The following is a 20,295-nucleotide window of genomic DNA, read 5'->3' on the forward strand; positions in this document are numbered from 1 at the left end:
ATGACACTAATTAATGAAGGTCATTAAAGAGGGAAACTTTAGGTAGGCCAGGTTTTACAGGTGCTGAGTGGAATTTAGGGGTTACCCTCCTTGCTAGCTTATGCTTATGTAAGGGTTCCAGCAGCAATTACTTACAAGCATATCTAGAATTACACATTAGCATTGTCTTCTATACAAAAATGTGTTCATAAGAATTACTGATAAAATGCATTGTTTTCATAAGCAATCTTTAATCTGTGCCTTTTGGAAGTTTTTTAACAGTAAAGAGTTCTGAAGGGTGTCAAGGTTATTCTTAAATCCCAGGTAGGTTATGTTTCCAGTGTACAATAGGGCTTCCCAAATACAGGAAGTAGATCAATTTCAGACACATTTTGAACATACGCTTCCTGTGTGTCAGTTAATGCAGGTTTAGGGTTATAAAAGCAACCACTGTGCTTCGTCTCATTAATTCAACATTGAGAGAATTTTTGCTCAATTGATATGTAATGATCAGTGATAGGTACTAAATAAGAACTCAAAAACCTACTTTCACATACAACAGTGAACATTTTATGTTTTATTAGCAGTGGCAGTGAGCAATACACAGTGTGCTAAAGAGGTATTTCTGAAACAATTATATATTGTTAAGCTATGGCGAGAGTGCAGGTATATTACGTAGTTGTTAATAAACTTATAATCTCTAGAGGAAAGTCACAGGCAAAAAAATATATATGTTTTTTAACAAAGTTAAGCAGTGAGAGCATGAAGAGAAACACAGTGGACTGTTTGTGCTGAAACCTACAAGTCCCAGTCTCTGAAACCCGTCTAGTCCGTGAGAACCGCTTTGGCTGACATTTTTGTTCCAGTGGATTCCAGAATCTGTTTTAAATTATGAAGCATTTCTAGCTTCCAAATAAAAACTGTAAGGTATCTGATGTAAATTCTTCTCTTCCTATGACAGACTTATTGGGAAATAATGCCAGGGAGGTTAGTAGGTAAGCAATTACAGTCAGAAGGTCATAAATGGGACAGTGTGGAATGATGCAGCTGATAGGGTCAGGTTATTATTACACTGTCCTTTTACCACTTTTGTATGACTTCACTTCTGAAGGTCTTTGGTGAGGGGGATATTGCTGATGGAGGGAAAAGGGGGGTTATGCAGGGTGAGTAGAATGTCTTTATTTTGGATTCAAGTCATGCTCGGAAAATTAAAACTAATAAAAATGTGTTCACACCAAACCAAGCAAAAAGGCAGTATTTATGGCAAAACCCTGTAGAAAAAAAGGTAATGACTCTGTAACACTGCACGAGGTGAACATGCTCTGAAATGTGAGCCTCACAGCCTTGATGGGTAACAGGTCTGAGCAAATAGATTCATCTAATGATGATATTTTAAAGGCATCAACAAAACAATTGAAATACGTTACAGAGGACAGCAAAACATCTGTTCAACAATATTCAAAATAGTGCTCTGATTGTTATTTACCATTTGACACTAACCTGAAACCCATATGAGTCTTTAGCTCTTTGGATTCCTGTATGATGGACTTCAGTTATAAGAACTACAGAGTAATTAAGAGCTCCTACATTTTGTAATAACAATGTTAATAATATCAGGATAGAAAAGGCAGAAGTGTTTCAGTTCAGATTAACAAAATTCCAGGGAATGATGGTATTCTACCAATTGTACTAAAGGAAATAAGAGATGCTATTCTTAATCCATTAACATAACAGTTTCTGCAGTAACCCATGACAAGATTTAAACCAAATGACTGGAAAATTGATATTGTAGAGCCCAGCCATTAAAAGGACGATAAACCTAAGTAACTAACCATTGAATAATACTTACTTCTGTTACATGCAAGATATTGGAAACAATAAGAACTAAAAGAACTGTATAGAAATCTGATTCTTGTTAGATCACTTCTTGGAGATCTTTGAACAAGGAACAGCAATAATGGATGGAAGAAAACAGGGCAAGTGACTCGGCATCTTCAGATTTTCAGAAGGCTTTTGGTAAGTAAACATAAATGATTAATACAAGTATGTGGATTAATAATTGGTTAGTAGACAAGCAACCACAACCACAGATAATGTGTAAGTGCTAAAACTGGAAAGATGCAAGTAGTTGAGTACCTCAAATATCTGTATTCAAATCGCTCTTCCAAATTTATATCAAAGATACTGTTTCATTAGACAAATTGTCCAACTCACAGATAATACCACACTAGGAGGAGTAGCAAACACTCTAAAAATGCAAAAGAAAATCCTAAAGTATTATACAAAAGGACTGTGTAAGCACCTAGCACATGGCATTTTGTATGGACAACTGCAGGGTGTTGCATGGACGTAGAAATACATAAACTACAGTACATATATAAAATGAGAAACACTGAGCTTGAAGAAGCTGCTTACGAGACAGACATTTGTTTATGTTGACACATCATTTCCATCTTCTAAACATTACTGAGGAATCAATTAAAAGGCAAACAAAATGTTAGGATATCAAAACATGGAATTCAAATCAAGGGGTGTTTTGTTAAAATTATAGACTATGCTAGTAAAACTGCATCCACAATCATGTTTATGGTTTTGATCATCAGGGTGTAAAAACATATCTGGAACCAGTCCAGAAAAGAGCAACAAGATACAGCCTCAGTCTTAAAGGACCGTCCTACACGGCCAGACTACAAGACATGAACCTACAGAATATAGACTTACAGTACAGTATATAAACCTGAACTGAGAAGACTGTATTTGTAGTTGTAAGTATCTGAATTCCTCAAAGGCTTTGGCAAAGTCAATCCCATGGATTTCTTCACAATAATCAGTGAAACATGAACCAGAGGCCACCAGTGAAAACCATAGGAAGTGCATTTAAAACCTAGAGCATGGAACTGGAACTCATCTATGTTGTCCAAACAAATGCCATTGTTTCTTGGAAAGGGTTAGATGTGATCTTTGGATTAGCAACCTGTTAAAAAACTGAATGGTACATTGTTATTTATAACTGTTCTTACTGTAACGTTCTGTTGTTATGTGGTACAATAGTGGCTTAAACAGCAACTCAACAGCTTGCACCAGGATGGGTTGAGGAGACGTACTGTAGTGCAACACATGCATTGCAAAACAGGGCAACTAACTACAGAGGCAATACAGTCCATTGAATTATACTTGGCCACTTTTTTTGTTTTTTGAAACACCCCTGTCAAATGTGAGAAATATATAAACAACTGGAAAAGACTTTGCTGTTATCTTTCAACTGGACACTTTTTAAACAAAGAGATGGAAAAAAGCCTACTTTTACAACAGTCTTTATGACAAGGGTATAAAAACCTAGTCTCATTTTTTTTTAATTCTCCTGGTGCAGAACTAACATAAACATCTCTATAAAGATAAATGTTGAAGATAATTACAGCCACAATTAAAGACATGCAACCATTGGTAGACTTTCTTGTATTAAATTATATAGATGGTGTTTGTTCATCTTAATAAATGTGCTTTTTTATACTTATTTCTTAACTACTTAGAGCACTATACCAGAACAAACCTTATGAGGACTGAAATGGAGCAGATCAAAATCTGATTATTATTACTAGTATTACACAACACAGCAATGCAGTGAAGAATGATTATTTTAATATTAATATGTGTACAATAATATGAACTCTAGATTATTCTTAATCGAAAGTTAAAATATAGGTATGCAAAAGTCTAATTATTTAAGTAGTATTTCCATGAGCATACATATTTCCATGTAAAAGCCTGGCTTAGAAATCAAGTCTGAAACTCTTGAATTTCACTCCATAAAAACCCAACGTTGCACTTGTGCCACAATCAGGTTTACTAACAGATAAACACATTTTACCATCCGTAACCTTTGATGTTCAGTTCACAAAGATAATGGCATCACATCAGACATTCTGAGGGAGAGGTAGGGCCTTCAATACACTAAGTATCAAGAAGAAAACTCGACTCACAAATAGCCCTTTGAAGGTTTTACCACTGGAATGATATTCAAAATTGTTTTTGAAGATTGTTTTATTTCACTTTAAGAACAACTCCTCTTTGCAGTGATTATGCTTCCAAAAACAAACTACTAACAGAAATTATATATCCCAAAGTTTTGGGGCATTTCTAGCTTGGTAAAGTTAGCAGAGCAAAAGTTCTATATGTTCCCTGTGTCATCCATAAAAGCATGCAAAGATCAAAAGATCAAGTATTCAGGGGGGAAATAATTTGTCTGGAAACACACCACATTTATTCCTTGTATACTTTGATTTTATGTCTGATGAAGTCAATCACTGGATCTTTTTCTTTCTGATTTCACATTAATAATAACAATTGATGATAATTGTATAGCTCTTCTCAGACCAAAGACTCCCAATATGCTCCACAAAAGAGGAAGGAAGGGAAGTGTGTGGAGTTGCAGTCGTTATATGCCAGCTGCCCCACTACACCATGAGATCAGGTGAGAAGTGAGAAGCTACTTCTACAGTTTAATTTAAATAAATTGAGGAGGAAAGATGTTTTAAGCCCAAAGATGAATATTGCCAGAGCTACTGTGCTTAGTAGCCTTAATTTTACAAAGAGGGGTGTTCAATGACCTCACGATCATTACCTCAGTTTAACTAGCTTAGTTTCTGTGATTGAACAAGACTAGTCTACAAGGCGGTAATGGTGGTGTAACCTTTGTTAAGTCCAGTTTGGCTGGCTTACAAGAATATAGAAAATCTACCTTCTAAACACATGCTTTTATCAAAGTGTTGAAGAGGGAGCTCCAATAATAAAACCATATGCAGGTTGAGTGAAATGCCAATACACTCAGCCACGCCATAGCTGCTTTTATAAATAATGTTATTGCTAGGTCTATCAAGCTCCATGACTCTCTGTGGGTCCACTTGCTTCACTGGTATGGTTTCTAGGCTTAGGGCCATAATGTCTGATTTGAATTGCAGCTAGTCCCTCTCTGCTGTCTCTCTGCTGTACATTTAGTGCCAGCTCTCACCCTATAACACCACAAACACACGCAACGCAAAATGTTTATGTGAATAACTTTCCCACGGTGAATAATGACAAAGAGCATAAATCATGGTCTACAATCTGATCCTCCCCAGCACAGAGAGGCAGGGAAGACAGGTACAACACAAAATTAATTTGGGCAGAAGTGAAACACCGAAATTCACAGATTCCATTTCATTTCAAATATTTCCAAATGAATGATGACGTCAGCCAAGCTTGTTATTGTCTGTCTGTGAATCTAACTCGGGAAGCCACAGTTTCAGACTGCGGTGTTCAGAACTCTGATAGAGATCTGTTAAGTTTGGAAAAGCTTATGTGTGGGACAGTGTCACCACTCTGGAAAACCTCATACACTAGCAGAGGAGAATGTTGTCTGATCTCGTAATTATAGGCCTATATTCTTAGCTTTACGTTCTCCACCTTCTTTATGTAATGCAGCTGTTCGCTTATTGACACCATTCTGAAGTTCACACTCCTACACCAGATAACGACAGGTAGTGAAAATATAAAAGGAGAAATATAGCCATTTATGGACAACTGTTTGTACACAATTTGGAATTTAAAACATTTGAAAGTTGCGACAATCATTCTGAGTTTACTTAATGAAATAATGTATCTGCTTCAGTCGGGGCTGTAATTCTTATTTTTTCTTTATCCTTTACAGAGAATGAGAAAGCGTAAAAGGTAAAACTCCATATTACCCCACCCTACATATTACCCTACCCTCAACTACATATATTTATATATATTAAAAATAGTCAGTTAAATAAAAATTGCATAACTGTTTTGGGAAATAGAAAATAAGACAGTAAACGTTTCTGAATTATTGAGTTAGAAACTGACTCATTTTGCACAATGCTACGATAAGGCCAAAGGTCCCCATTCTGTCTGATATACAATAGGTTTCTATATTATTGCTCACTGTTAAAGACATTAATCTTTCAAAGTTTTTGGTTTTCATTATTAAAAATTGTAATGTTTTTGTTTATTTCCATTAAGTTTATTTCAATTAATATTAAATAATGAAACATACTGTATATAAGGACAGCACTGGAACCCTGGATTCAGTTCCTGATATCTGCATTAAGTTTGTACCTGCTCCCAGTGTTAACATGGGTTTCTCCTCATGTTCTCGTTTTCTCCCACTGTCCAAAGACATACTGATAGGTTAATTGGCTTAATTGGGAAAACTGGACCTGGTGTCTACTGGCGTTTGTGTGATGTACTGGTGTCTTGTCCAGTGTGTATCCTGCCTTGCACCTGTAGCTTGCCGAGAGAGACTCCAGCTCCCTCCTTGATTCTGTATTGGATACTATGGTAAGAAAATGGATGGATGGAGATATATATGGCATATACAGTACATTGATGAAATACTGATGAACTTGAAAGTGTTGTCTCTTTTAAATAGCATCTTATTTCTTCCTGAAAATATTGTTCTTATGTTGTAGCATGACAATGAATTATTGCAGCACACATTGAATTATTTTCCTTTAATCAGAACAATAAAACCTCTCTTTATGGATGTTAAAAAAATGCCTTAAACGTACCAGTTAAAGTAAGACGAAAGAAACTTGGCACTTCAGGGTCTTTGCAACTGACATTTGACAGCAACTGAGCTATTTAAAGTGACGGTAGGCGTTTTCAAAACTACAGTATGTTGTGGGGAAAGTCTGTGGTGTCAGTCTGAGGCCACAGAATTTTCTTGTTATGAAATGAAGGTGGGGAAAAATGATGCTGACATCAGTAAATGTAGATCTGGCACAGCATTTTTAATGTTACCAGTATGTGCCACTGTAACACTGAGACTGTTACAAGATGATGTAATCCTTTAAGAAACCAGATAACGTTATTTTCTCTCCCTCCACCAGGCCTGGCCCTCTGGTATACTATAACTCCCTGTTGTCTACCCGAAGCACTGTTTAAGTCAGGGCTGGAAGGTGCCTTAGAGATCATGTTTGAATGCCATCAGGGAATGAGCCGAACTCTCAGCATTTGCACTGGTATGATTACCTGTTAGGATCTGACTGGTTTCCACCGTGTAAATATGGCATTCTGCATGCAAGGAGAGGATGAAATGAAACACTGAAAGCCAAGAGAAAATACTTTACATATTGAAAATCACAAAATGGAAAACCTTTTACAATTGTCCAAAAGTATGGAAACACCAAACCTTTTTACTTTTGGGAAGAATAAATGTCAAGTATAATAAAAAACCAAGGGATATTCGCCAAATATTCGCATTCCTTGATAAACTGTGGTGCTTGTAAATTAAATTGGGTATTTAATAAAATAACATTTTGATTGTTCAGCCGACTGCATAAATGTTTTCCAGACGCCTCTATAGCATGGTGTTGGAGAGTCTATCTACAGTATCTATCTCTAGCTAAACAACTTTGTATTTGACAGGTATAGTTAATTTATTTGTGCTAAAACATGGGTTCTGTGCCAAATAAGGTGGCGTTCCAACCCACAGATTCAAAATCAAATTGTACATCTTCTTGTTATGAATGCTAAAATGAAACTTTTTTTCAAATTTAAAGCTCTTGTCAAAAACTGTCAAAATGCCAAGCTTCATAGGTGAAATACTAGTACAAACTGGATGAAATGATAGGAGAAAAGCATTCCTGCCTTGACCAAGACATGGCCTCCATTTATTTTTCTCCAGGGTCATGGGTATGCAGCCCATTACACTAACTTCTGTTGTCTAACAATCTTTTACACAATGAACTCCAAACACAGTTATTATTCTAGAGGACACCTCTAGCATCTGATTTACTGTCATTATACAGTACCAGCATGAACATGTACAGTATATACCTAGATACGTGCATGACTGCTGTTCAGTTAAAACATTTAAAACTGCCTTTTTCTTGGAAACGACAGTACTGATTGAATTTAAATTTAAATTTAAATTATAATGTTACAGTTATCGGAAGCGATTATTGAAATATCTTAAGACTCTAGAGACAATAATTAACACCTGTATAGTGTCAACATTTATAGTTCTCGGGAAGCTTCAAAGCAAGAAAGGAACTGAGGTGTTTACTGAGTTGTATTGGGTCTGAGACTCACTGATCAAAGGAATCTCTGGTTGATCTTGGTTAATTATGTTCTGAGTAAATTATTAAGTGTCATCAACCATCCAGGAACAGAGCCTAAAAAAGGCAGGTACATAGAGGGAGAACACAGAGGGTGAGAAAAGTACAGAAGGGGAGAGGCGAGCGTGAGAGTGGAAGGACAGAGAGAAGGAAAGGAGCAGGAAGCTCCTTGTTCCAATAGGCCTTTACAACCCAGATTGAAGTTAAATATTAGAACCTTGTTGAGACAGCTTGTTTTTCTGTTGTTTTTAGGAATTCCTAGGTTAAACACGGACAGTCTGGTCAGTGGAATCATTTTTTAGAATAGGGAGAGGCAGAAGGTTCCCATTCACTTTGAAACATTTGGATAGAGAGAGATTTAACTGTACTGTAGGTGTTATTCTGTTTAGTTCAGAAGGCAGCTTTACCTCCTCTGTTGACTTTTGCAGGTGTTATATAGGATTTGAATACAAGGTAACGTTCTGGGGTGTTCAGGATGGTCGGGATGTAGGCCTTTGAGATGCCTTGTTTGTAAGTTTGTAAATAGTGTCACTTGTACTGTATGTTATGTTGTGTTTTTCACAGTGTGTATTGTCATTATTAATAAATGATTGTTTAGCCCAGCCTGATTTATTACTCTTTTCATCAAAGCTGTGCCAGAGAACGAAGAACTCAGGCTTCTCCAATTGTACCAACTGCTCTGGCATATTCTTTGGAAAAACTTTAGAATTTGATGGTTATTTACTTCTTGACTAACCCACTCAGTCATTTTCTGGCATTCCCTGTTTTTGTAACCCCTATTTATAACAATATAATACCATATGTCCAGCCAAATCCAGCCAGATTAACCAATGATACTTTTGATTTACATTTCACAAATTGCTGTAATAATTATTCCACCAGAATCAACTGCTTAAAAACAGTGGCCTCTTATGCTGTTTCTGTTCTGACTGTTAGCCAAATAGCTCCAACTTGATACTGTAGTTATAATTCTTGTGACAATCAAGTTAATTCAGGGCAAAATGGTTAGATCACACCCAGACAATGCTTCTGATACCTTATACCAGGTCATTTCCTGCTGGGGGAAATTTTCTCCATAACACTGGCTGCTCTTCCTCAAAAGCTTACCATTTAACTCTGTTCTTGGAAGGTATCATTCTAATGTGAATGAAGTTACAATACACTGAAACAAGGTTCCTGCATAACCTAGGATGGTCACCTGATGCACCCTATACAGCAAGCTGCTTCTGAACAAAAACTAATTGGTCAATTAATTTTAATCCGGAAAGTATCATTTTATCCCACTATATGTAATCACTGCCGTTAAAGAAGTGGGCAAGGAAAGCCAGGAAACTTTCAAAACTGTTTGCAGTTTTCTAATTTATCATTGCTACTGATTTAAAAAATTTGCAATGTTTTTATTTATGAATTCTAATAAATAATTTAATGCTCAATCAGTTTACAGCAGATGTTCATTATTATCTGTCTTGATACAATTATTAATACAAAGCCACATATATTTTGATCTATGAATACAAAGATAATGCATGTTTGTACTATTTTACTATAGTTCAGGTGGGTAGCTGCGTCAGCATGCGTAGGCTGCAAAGGAACAAGTAATAGGTTTTTTCCATGCTGAAAAAAAGAAGAAAGAGAACACAACGTTTCAGCCGTGGAGCCTTCTTCAGGTGTGAGAGAGACAGGGCAGTAGGCAAAGGTAAAGTAGCGGGAGAACAAAGGTTGAGAGGGAGGAGGAGTGAGAGGCGGGAGCAGGGGACAGAAAGAGAGGCCAATCAAGAGGTGTGAAGTCAGAAGTCTATTTTACTATATTCAGTATTATGGAATCGGGTTTTTATTGATGGTTTTAAGATAATTTAAGTTTGTTATTTAGTTTCCCACTAAATTATTTATTTCCCTTTGAACAGTACTGTTTGTAGGTTTTGGCAGTGATTACATTACCATGATACATATTAAACACTTTTCTTTTCTTTTCAAAGTGTGCTTGTTTACCATTAAAAGGATTTAAACTTTTAGTTCATTTTTATTTCATTGCTTGGTGCCTGAAATAGTTCAAATTCTCTGGCACCCAAGATGTGAGGCATCTTACACTGATTTCAAACATGGTTTACTGGTTCAAACATGATGCCCTCAAACTTTTATTCCCAATTTATTGACGTAAGGAATGCAGAAAGACTTCTCATTCTGGTGTGTGAAGAATATGTCACAACTTACAAGTTGTGAAAAAAAATATCTATTTTTTTTCCCACTGTCAAAAGCATCAATAATTGCTCATACTTTCTGAACTGAATCATTTAAAAAATTCCAATAACAAACTCGTTTCATTGCATATCTGTGAACTTGTAACTCATTCTCGTGATTATCTCTTCTTAAATATTAATATTAATTACCTACAACTAAAAACTTAGTTCCTTCACACAACTTGCGTCTAGTTGTACAGGTTTGTCAAATGAAAACAAGTTGTGTGCCATTATACATTTGAGAATGCTTTCACATTACAGAGCTCTGCAAATTGCAAACATATTCCCCTAGAGGAAAGGTTGCTGAATTGTATTAAATGTAAAACCCCAAAGACATTACAGTATGGCATTACGGTGGTTTTGGCTAATTCCTGATAAGTTTTTCCACTGAAACATTATGATGCTTGTCTTTCTAAACTGTAATGCCAGCCACAAAGATTCCCATTACTATTTTGAACATTTTTTCTTGGCCTTAGAGGTTGTACTGTATGTGGGAGGCTGCCACATAATGTTATCTTTGCTGTGGATTTATGTAAATAAAAGTCCTTTAATGCGGTGATAGCACCTCACAATATAAGACCATGTGTTTTATATAATTTTTATGTTTACAATTAATAATAATGAAATACAAAAATAAGTATAGTTAAATTAAATCAAGAAAATACCACAACAATACTATTTTTCTAGAAAACACTACATTTAAATATGAGATTAGAATTCTCTCCACACTGTGTAAAATGTGTGTATCACTAGAATTTGTCAATTAATTTCATTAACGAAATGCAAAAGATCTCTTAGCAAATTATGACTTCCAAAGGCTTCCCGTCTACAGTATAGCAAATGTAGTCATGTCTCAAAAAGGAAAGGTTGTAACTTGAGAATACTTCATAATCAATTTTCTTTATCTACAAAAATGCTTTGAAGATTGTTTTTTTCTTTTTTTGAGTCAAATTTGTATTTCTGAACAGATGTTGTCTCTCATGATAATGAACAAAGAATTTCAGAGGCAAAGGTGCAGAGATGACAATCTTCATTCAGGGCTTCAACCACCAAAATTTAGAAACTTCAAGTCTTCTTAATACTTTACAAAGAAGCCTTTAAAACTAAAAGTACATCTGTACTTCAATATTTAATTATGAAGTTATTATAAATAAGTTATTCAGCTCATGTTTGGTGTAGTTTGTCACTCTTATTGAAAGTAAGCAAAGAGAAAGAGGTACTGTATTCTTAGAGACAGCTGGATCCTACAAAGATGTTATGACAAATAACTACCACTGAAAATGCAATGCTGTGTCGATGTTAAATATCAAATTTCCGAAAAAATAAGAATAGCAATCAGTCAATTTCATTCAAAAATGTACTTCATAATAGGATATGCTTCTATTATGAAATTATAAACCCTTTATATCATGTAATATATCTCCAGAAATACAAATCAATTACTTCTAATTCTAGAGTTCCTTTGAAAGTGATAAGATAAATCATAATTTGTAGCTTTCTTCATCTTTGAAATAGATAGCTAAATACACACAAAATCTGAGACATGTAAGTAAAATCTGTCCAAAGCCCAGTGGGAAACTATCATATAAGAAAAGTCTCTGTCAAATGTAACTACATCACAGAAATGTTACCTTTGTAAAGTGGTTCTTGCAGCACTAAAAACAGATGCACAGAAACATTGACAGTTTAGTTATAAAACAATAATTATGTGTGACCATTTTTGTTAAGATCATCTGCTGAGTGGAGTTTGCAACAATCAGTTTTTCTTGAACTACAGAAAATGAATGTCTTAAATTCCCCTCTGTGTGGATGCCAGTTGCGTTCAGTTCTTCTACAACTCTTAATCACCATTAATAAAGAGGTGGAGTGGGTGAGAAGGGGCGGAGAGCAGGTGACAATGTGTCTAGAGAGAACAGGAGGAGAGGTGTGGAAAGGCAAAATCTGTAAATGAATGGAGAGGGCTTAGAAGGAGATGAATCTGTCATTGAGTGAAGGGGGGAATGTGTGATCCAAGTTTAAGAATAATTTTGGTTGTGTTGTGTGAGGACGCAGATGGCAAGATCAGCAAGATCATGGCCGTTAGAGGTGAAATGGGGAACTCTCGGCTTGGAGAGCTCTTTGATCTTCACAGCTCGTTCCCTGAACGGGTCTGCCAGTCTTCTTCTGTCTTACCAGTATAAACTTCTGGGGGGGTTGGGGTTCTGCATGAGATGCAATGCATGAGGTTGCTGAAAATACATTATGTTCTCTGGCAGAGTCAGAATTGTCCAGAGGGGTGTTGTATTGGATATATACTGTACAGTATTTTTCAGGTGATTTAGTAGGTTCTGTTGGAGGAGAAAGTGCCTGGTATAGATGGTTACTGTGGGTGGTTAAGTGAGCTGTGAACAAGAGTGATGTGCACATTAGGTGGTCAATGAAATGAAATGATGGGGCAGCCAGGGCCGAGAGTTCTAGTGGAAGGGTCATCTTGTAAAATGAGGAAGTTGTCATTGATGGTTTTGGGAATAGAAGGGATGTTAGGGTGGTAGGGAAGCACCAATGGAATGTTATTGTGAGTCTAGTCCTACTTGTGTCGATGATCCAAGGGCTATTTTTGGCTCGGGGAGGGCCCTGTCAATAAAATTTGCTGGGTACCCCCTGTCAGTGAAAGAAGAGAGCATTTTGAGGGCTTGGTTGTGCATTTCCAGGTCATGACTACATAGTCGTTGGAGTCTGACTGTGAAAAGGGGAGATCATTTTTAATATGTTTGGGGCGGAAGGAGCTGTACAGGTTATAGCTGTATGAGTAGTAAGTTTCTAATAGGCAATGTTGAGACACATGGATGGGTAATGAAGAGGTTTATTCCCAAAAAACGGAAGAGTCGTGGAAGATATGTTAATTGTAACTGTCCTTTCATCTCTTTTCATCATGGAATAAACCTTTCTTGTTCCCTTGCAGCCTACGCGTGCTGACGCAGCTACCTACTTGAACTACTTTGGAAAAGATAAGTCTTGCTTAACTAATGTGATACAATTCTTTGAATAAGTGACAACAGGTCACACACAAAGGATACAATGGGGTGTACCTAGATTAAATGCATAGGCACAAAAAATGTTAGGCATTCAGGGCAATGTGTGTTTGGATTGAGAAATGGTTATAAAGGGTAGAAAAGAGATAAAAAAGGGGAGAATGTTCCAAATGGGGTAATATAATTAGTCTAGAACCACAGGAACCTGTACTAGGACATTTGCTCTTCCTAATTTATATTCATGATTATTTTTTATTATGGTATAATAAGTCATATTTGTAGACTATACTGAAATACGAGAATTACAATTTTTTTTTTAGATAAATGAAATTAAAAAAAAATTAGAAACAAAAATTAAAGGCTGGGCAAACAAAGTACAGGTTCATAATGATAAAAATAGAATTTAAAGAGGTTACCTATGATATAACTTGGATATTTACATACATTTAAATCTTGTACACCATGTGGAGAAGCAATTAAGAAAGCAAACATAATGCTAGGGTTTATATTAAGTATGTGTTTTGAATCAAGGGATATTGTGTTAAAATTGTACAGTACGCTAGTAAGAATCCATTTAAAATATTAAGTACAATCTTGCTCACTACACAATAGAAAATATATTGTTTTTATATAAAAGTATAAAAGTGGAAGCTCTCTCTGGACTGATTCTGAAGATGCTCATGGACTTTTTCAGAATCTACACTGAACGACAAACTCCTGTACACAAATGAAACCTTAATGGAAGTGTTTTGAAACAGAAGGTGTTGCAAGGTTTTTAGGACTATGGAATAAAATAACTATATTAGTTAAATCAATACCTTGGCTTCCTTCAAGAATCTGTTCATATTCGAAGAGACATTAAGGGTCTTTGAAACGTTTTTATTCCCTTCTCCTTATCTGTGCCTTAATAGATCATTATCCCTGACTTGTTTTGAAAGCTCCTTCGTATTTACAATTGAACCTTTTCTTGAAATTCACGATAATAATTATAAAAATTGCTTACACGTATATAGTGCTTTTCTGGGCACTCCACTCAAAGCGCTTTACAGGTAATGGGGATCCCCTCCACCACCACCAACGTTCAGCCCCACCTGGATGATGCGACGGCAGCCATAGTGCGCCAGAACGCTCACCACACATCAGCTATCAGTGGGGAGGAGAGCAGAGTACTGAAGCCAATTCATAGATGGGGATTATTAGGAGGCCATGATTGGTAAGGGCCAATGGGAAATTTGGCCAGGATGCTGGGGTCACACTCCTACTCTTTTCCAGAAATGCCCTAGGATTTTCAATGACCACAGAAAGTCAGAACCTTGGTTTTACATCTCATCTGAAGGATGGCTCATGTTTACAGTATAGTGTCCCCACCACTATACTGGGGCATTAGGACCCACATGGATTGCAGGGTGAATGTCCCCTGCTGGCCCCACTAACACCTCTTCCAGCAGCAACCTGAATGAGGCAGGTGTATTTATACTGAAATCTTATGAACCATGGTTAGTGTATATACCAATATATAGGTGTCAAGACTGCAAGTGGGTGGCACAGTGGTTCAGTGGTTAGCGTTGCTGTCTTACAGCACTGGGGCCCTGGAAACAGTTGATCAGTTGTGACCCTGGGTTGTTATCTGCATAAACTTTGTGCGTTCTCCCTGTGTTTGCATGGGCTTCCACCCACAGTCTAGAGACACACTGATAGGTTAATTGGCTTCCAGGAAACGTGGCTCTGGTTTAAGTGTTTGTGTCTATGTGTGCCCTGTGATTCCCATCCAAGGTGTGTCCTGTCTTGTGCCCGTTACTAGAAGGGAAGGCTCTGGCTCCTCCGCAACCCTGAATTGGATTAATCATTTTAGAAAATGGATGGATGGAAGACTGCAAACCTAAAGTAACAAAATGTGAAAACTGTGCAAGAGCCTAAATATTTAACAAGGCACTGAACATGAAAACATTCCTGATGCAGCAGGAAAACTTCTACAGGAATCTGAAAAAAAGCAACTAAAGAATTAACCAAAAATAGTTCACTACCATGTTATCTGATTGTCCAGGTGGAATTTACAGAGATGAGCCCAGTTCTGGAAATTGTCAGTTTATTTTTCTAGATCTGGCACCCACACTAACTGCAGATGCATTCCTTTTGACTTCGCTACCAAAGATATAATTGTTACTATCAGATATCAAGCATGTTTTGTAAAATAAAAACGTATTTCCTCGCGAATGCAGATTGATGTTAAATCTTTCATCTCCCAGGAATGTGAGCTATCTATAATTACACATTGAGGGCACAGATAAATGGTTTAACTACTGTTTGGGCCTCCATTTTTTTATTGCTAAACTTTGCTTGTGTAAAACAACTTATTCCAAATTCTTTGTCGTTGAGGTTAATTATATGGTGGGTAGATAAGAGGAAATAAAGAGCAGTACAGGTGGATTGTGTTTGATCCAGTGTAATTGCCAAAGGCACAGGACCCTCTCTGTGTGTCTTATCTCAGCTCAATCATCAGTTTTCTGGTTTGTGTTACATAATTATTATCTAAGGAAACCAAAACCAAACATATTAATAATTCTTTTTCATCAGCGACTTACATTCCTTCAAATTAAAACCTAAGCTGCTTAATCTTTAGTAATCTAAAATGTTTTTGTCTAATGTGATCATAATTATAATTGTGACATATAGTTATTTTTTCTGTGGTACAATATCACTTTTGCATTTTTTTGCCCCTTTATGAACAGAGCCTTGCTAAAAAGATGACCCTTTAACTACGCTCAGTGCTATAATTTGAAAAGTTTAGACTCCTTATTTTGAGGGTTTTTAATAATAATCTTCAAGCCAGTGGTCTGACATGGTTCCTGCTTTAACATACTGTACACAGACATCTTTAAGTAAAAGGACCTCAAAGGGCACTGTGCCTAATATTTTTGAACCACATACATATAAATATTTATACATTGTATAAATGATATATCATGTACTATACAAATTAGATTTGACAGTAAGAATTACAGTCCTGGGAGTTCTCATGACAAAAAAAATGCCTGACTTCAATTGTTTAACAGTTTGCAACTGTTGAAGCATTGTCTTCACAGTCTTTTAACACACGTTTGTGCCAAGAATTGGTCCTTACATCTAATTAAATTATTGCCAAATTGCATCCATAACTCCACTCCACAGAAATCATGCAATTCCAATTCATGTTATTGCTTAAACATAATTATAATATGGGAGTGGAATCATAAGGTCCACCATAATATTGTAAGAGTCTATATTAAATATTAGCTTGACGTTCAGTACATTTAAACTGCTGATAAGTCTGAAATCCATCATGGTCCCATACTGGAATGTCTGAAGCCACCATCCAGTATTAAAATGGCTTATATGGGACTTAACATAAGTTGTTTCAGTTCTGAAATACTTTCACTGAAAGTGAAATACCATTTTTTATGTTAATTTGTTTTTGATGTACATCTCAGTGACATAAGTGTTAGAGTTACAAAGGCTTACATGTTTTTATGTTGTCGGCTTACCTTTTAATGAAATATATTGTGCATTACAAAAATTGTCCGATAAAGATTGATTCAGTGTTAACATGTTTTATTGTCCTAACACCTATTTTTTTCATTTAAGTTCAAATAGCATCCCATATAGACTATTCAGCCAAACTAGCCCATTTTGTAGTTTTTTTTTGTAGTGTTTAAAACTGAGAATGGGAAATGCTTCTTTACGCAAAAGGTTGTAGGAGTCTGGAAGAAGGAGCTCATGTTGTTGAAGTTGATATCCTGGTTTCTTTCAAGACATGGCTGAATGAGATTCTTGGGTCACTTATGTACTAACTACTAAGGGGGCAAGATAGGCCAAGTGGACGCTTGTTTGTAACTATTCTAATGTTCTTATGAAACTATTCAGGAAATGCAAGATCATATGTTTAAAGAAAATGTATACTTGGTTACTGCACATACCAGAACATTAATATCTTCTGAGAGTATGGGAACACGCTAAAGTCTTGCAACATTACACTGGACTAAAAACACAGGTATGCCAAGTATGGTGAAAGTGAATGTCTCTTGCCACTACAGACAAATAAAAACTGCTACTCAGTAGTCCTCAGCACTCATGGGTAGACTCCTGCTGGTATGTGTGGTCAGCCTGAGAGGAAGCACATGCTTGGAAGTGACAAGGCTTCTATTCTTGTGGGATTTACTTCAAATCGTCTCTCAAAGCAGTCCCAGCTGATAAGTGGAGGAAGTTATTATGATGCAATATGCATTTAACAAGCATCCCAGACATGTGCATTAATTTTGCAGATCAATTCTGGAAAAAAAATAATTTTCTCTGTAAATGCAAAGCTCTATACTAATTCATCATCATTCATTGTCTAGTTCGTCTTGTTTGCTGTATTCATAAGTGCAATAGTGTCAAAAGATGCCACTTTTGACTAAATATATTTAGCAAATATAATAAGAAGGGAATACTAAAAGACAAATAAAGGTAAATTAAACAGGAACTAATCAACTTTGGATATCTGATTAAATAAAGCTCTTTCTTTCCTCATGATTTTTAATAGCTGTGTATTTTTAAGAGATTGGGATAACTAACTACTTGGTTAAATGTCACATTCTATTAAAACTGCTTTGATCATTTTCGATTTGATAATGGCTTCCAGATTTTTGGAAAAATCTCAAGGTTGCCGTTCAATTTGAAAGTGAAAACTAAGTAAGTGCTAATTGCAGTGCGTGCAAGTTTTCTCTGCTCTGACTATACAAAGATTCCAGAAATGGAGAACAATACATTATTGTAGTCCTCTTGTTTAATCTGAAATTGCTACTCTTAAAAACAACCCAAAAACATATTTGTTTTCCTTTTTCAATGGCCATAGCTTTCAGAATGATGCAGATTTGATTTTCCTCCAAACTTCTCTCTCCTCTCTTTTCATAGAATTTAGCCAGGTGTTCATCAATCTGTTTGATAAAGCCCTGTGGCCTTCAGGCTGTTCTTGAGATGAATGTGAGAAATGCTTTAATGCTAATCATTTTCTTTTAATCTTCCAAGTTCATCAGTTTACCTCCCACCACATGATCATTTGTTCAGCATTAAACTTCATTTAAAGTTTTCACAATGAAAGTGGGACCTTATATAGTCATTATTTTCCAACAATCATATTAAACTCAATAACCCCTCTTAAATGTACTTGATTGTTTTTGGGTTTGTCTTTAACATTCATGGCCATATTTCAGGGGGTGCACAGCTGCAGCACAGTGATTTCTGTTCATCACAAATCAGTGGCTTTCTCGCTTGATACATGCTTCCTGGAATACAAGTATGTTCAGTTACATCCTTCTCTAGAGTTTCTCACCTAGAGAAAACCAAACCTGTCTCAAGGCACGGAGGTCAGATCAAACGCCTCGAAAATAGTTTTCCGAGACGGCATTTTTTAGCGCTCTCAGTCCAAAAAGACAAAAAAAAACACTAATGACCACAACCCATGGTACCTGGGGATAAGGTCCCCAGAGTGGGCCCATGGTTTATTTTAACATGAAGGATATTAATGCCAGGGAGCAAAAGGAAGTCTTGTCAGGACATATGGTCATCAATGTGATGACATGTGGTGTGCTTTTATAGCATGGCGCACCACAAGCAGGTGTCACCCCCTCCCCCTCTTTGTCATCAGCTAGGAAGACAGCAAGCAACTTCCCCAACAAGCCTCCTGTGATTCATCACGGTCTCCACTCCCCAATCTTTTGATCCATCTTTTAACTTAGGCAGACCTTCCAGGAAGCACCATGCACAAAATGTACCAAAGCTACTGAGGTATCTGTGAAATAGACCCCTCCAAGCCCTGTCAGCTATCGTCAATTTGTCAGCAAGAGGAAGTGTGGCCCTGTGGATGACAAACACTCAAGGTGTTCAGAAAAAGAACTCTAAAATTCTGACAACCATGTTCCCACTTTTTTGCCCCACTCTGTGGAGGGGCTGAGTAATGCATTGCATAAATGAATGATGTAAATGTGGCTAGTATTTCTGGTTTATTACCAGAGTTCCTGAAGCATCTGGGCTCACGAGCAAGGGAATGTCTTGCTATTCTCTTCACCAACACCCATTCCTCAGGGTGAGTACTGAAAAAAATACAATACATCAAACAAGATACTGTATGCATCTTCAAACCAAGTAAGGAGACAAGAAAAGTGAAAAGCTTCTCAAGTATATTGATGCTAAGCAGCAGTTATCAGCTATTAGATGGGTTTCTGCTTTGTAGTATGAAGCCACAACTGAGTGATCTGGTCTTGGAAAAGCAAATTCGATATAGTTTGAACTGAATCTGTTGTGATCCTTGCCACATCCTTGCCTTGACAAGGTACATAGAAGCTGACAACCAATACCAATTAAAACTGGGTCCATTCTAGCCCCAGCATTGACATGCCCACAATGTCCATAAACATCTGCCTACAAGTTCATGTATATACAGTGGATATAATCAAAATAGATATTCAAAATACCCTCACTTGAAGGATCAGATTGTTTTCTAGAAATGTATCTAAAAATATGACAAACCTAGCCAAATGCCTTGAAAACAGTCGTCTCAGCTGCCCTGTTCAACTGCTCTCAGTACAAGAATAAAAAAAAATGATCATAATACCTGATACCTGGGAATAAACCTGGACTGTTAGTGTTGCCCTATACAAATCAAAAGGAAAATGGAAGCCATGGTTATCATCACTCATCAGACGTCTGCAGTCAACACACTCCAAATATCAACAATATCAGTGGAGCACACCACAGTGGAATACTGTGCCCTGGTTTGGCCCACATACCAGCTAAGAAGATATTAAAATTAATACCACAACATTGCAGAGAAAAGCTAGAATTCCCAGATCCACACAGTGAAGTCTGAGGGGCCCACCAGTCTCCTCACTTCTCTTTCAGCATCAGCCAGGACCCCATCAGGGACCGGCCTGT

At 36.7% G+C, this 20,295-nt stretch overlaps 1 long non-coding RNA gene across 1 annotated transcript; it reads left to right on the plus strand.

The window, feature by feature from the left end:
- Window positions 1-4,346: 4,346 nt before the first annotated feature.
- LOC138240765 (uncharacterized) lies at window positions 4,347-7,122 on the plus strand. Its single transcript, XR_011190002.1, has 4 exons — window positions 4,347-4,450; window positions 5,666-5,685; window positions 6,157-6,318; window positions 6,870-7,122. It is a non-coding gene; the product is annotated as an uncharacterized lncRNA (long non-coding RNA).
- The last annotated feature ends 13,173 nt before the right edge of the window (window positions 7,123-20,295 follow it).

The sequence above is a fragment of the Lepisosteus oculatus genome, chromosome 7 (genome assembly GCF_040954835.1).
Source record: "Lepisosteus oculatus isolate fLepOcu1 chromosome 7, fLepOcu1.hap2, whole genome shotgun sequence".
NCBI lineage: Eukaryota > Metazoa > Chordata > Actinopteri > Semionotiformes > Lepisosteidae > Lepisosteus > Lepisosteus oculatus.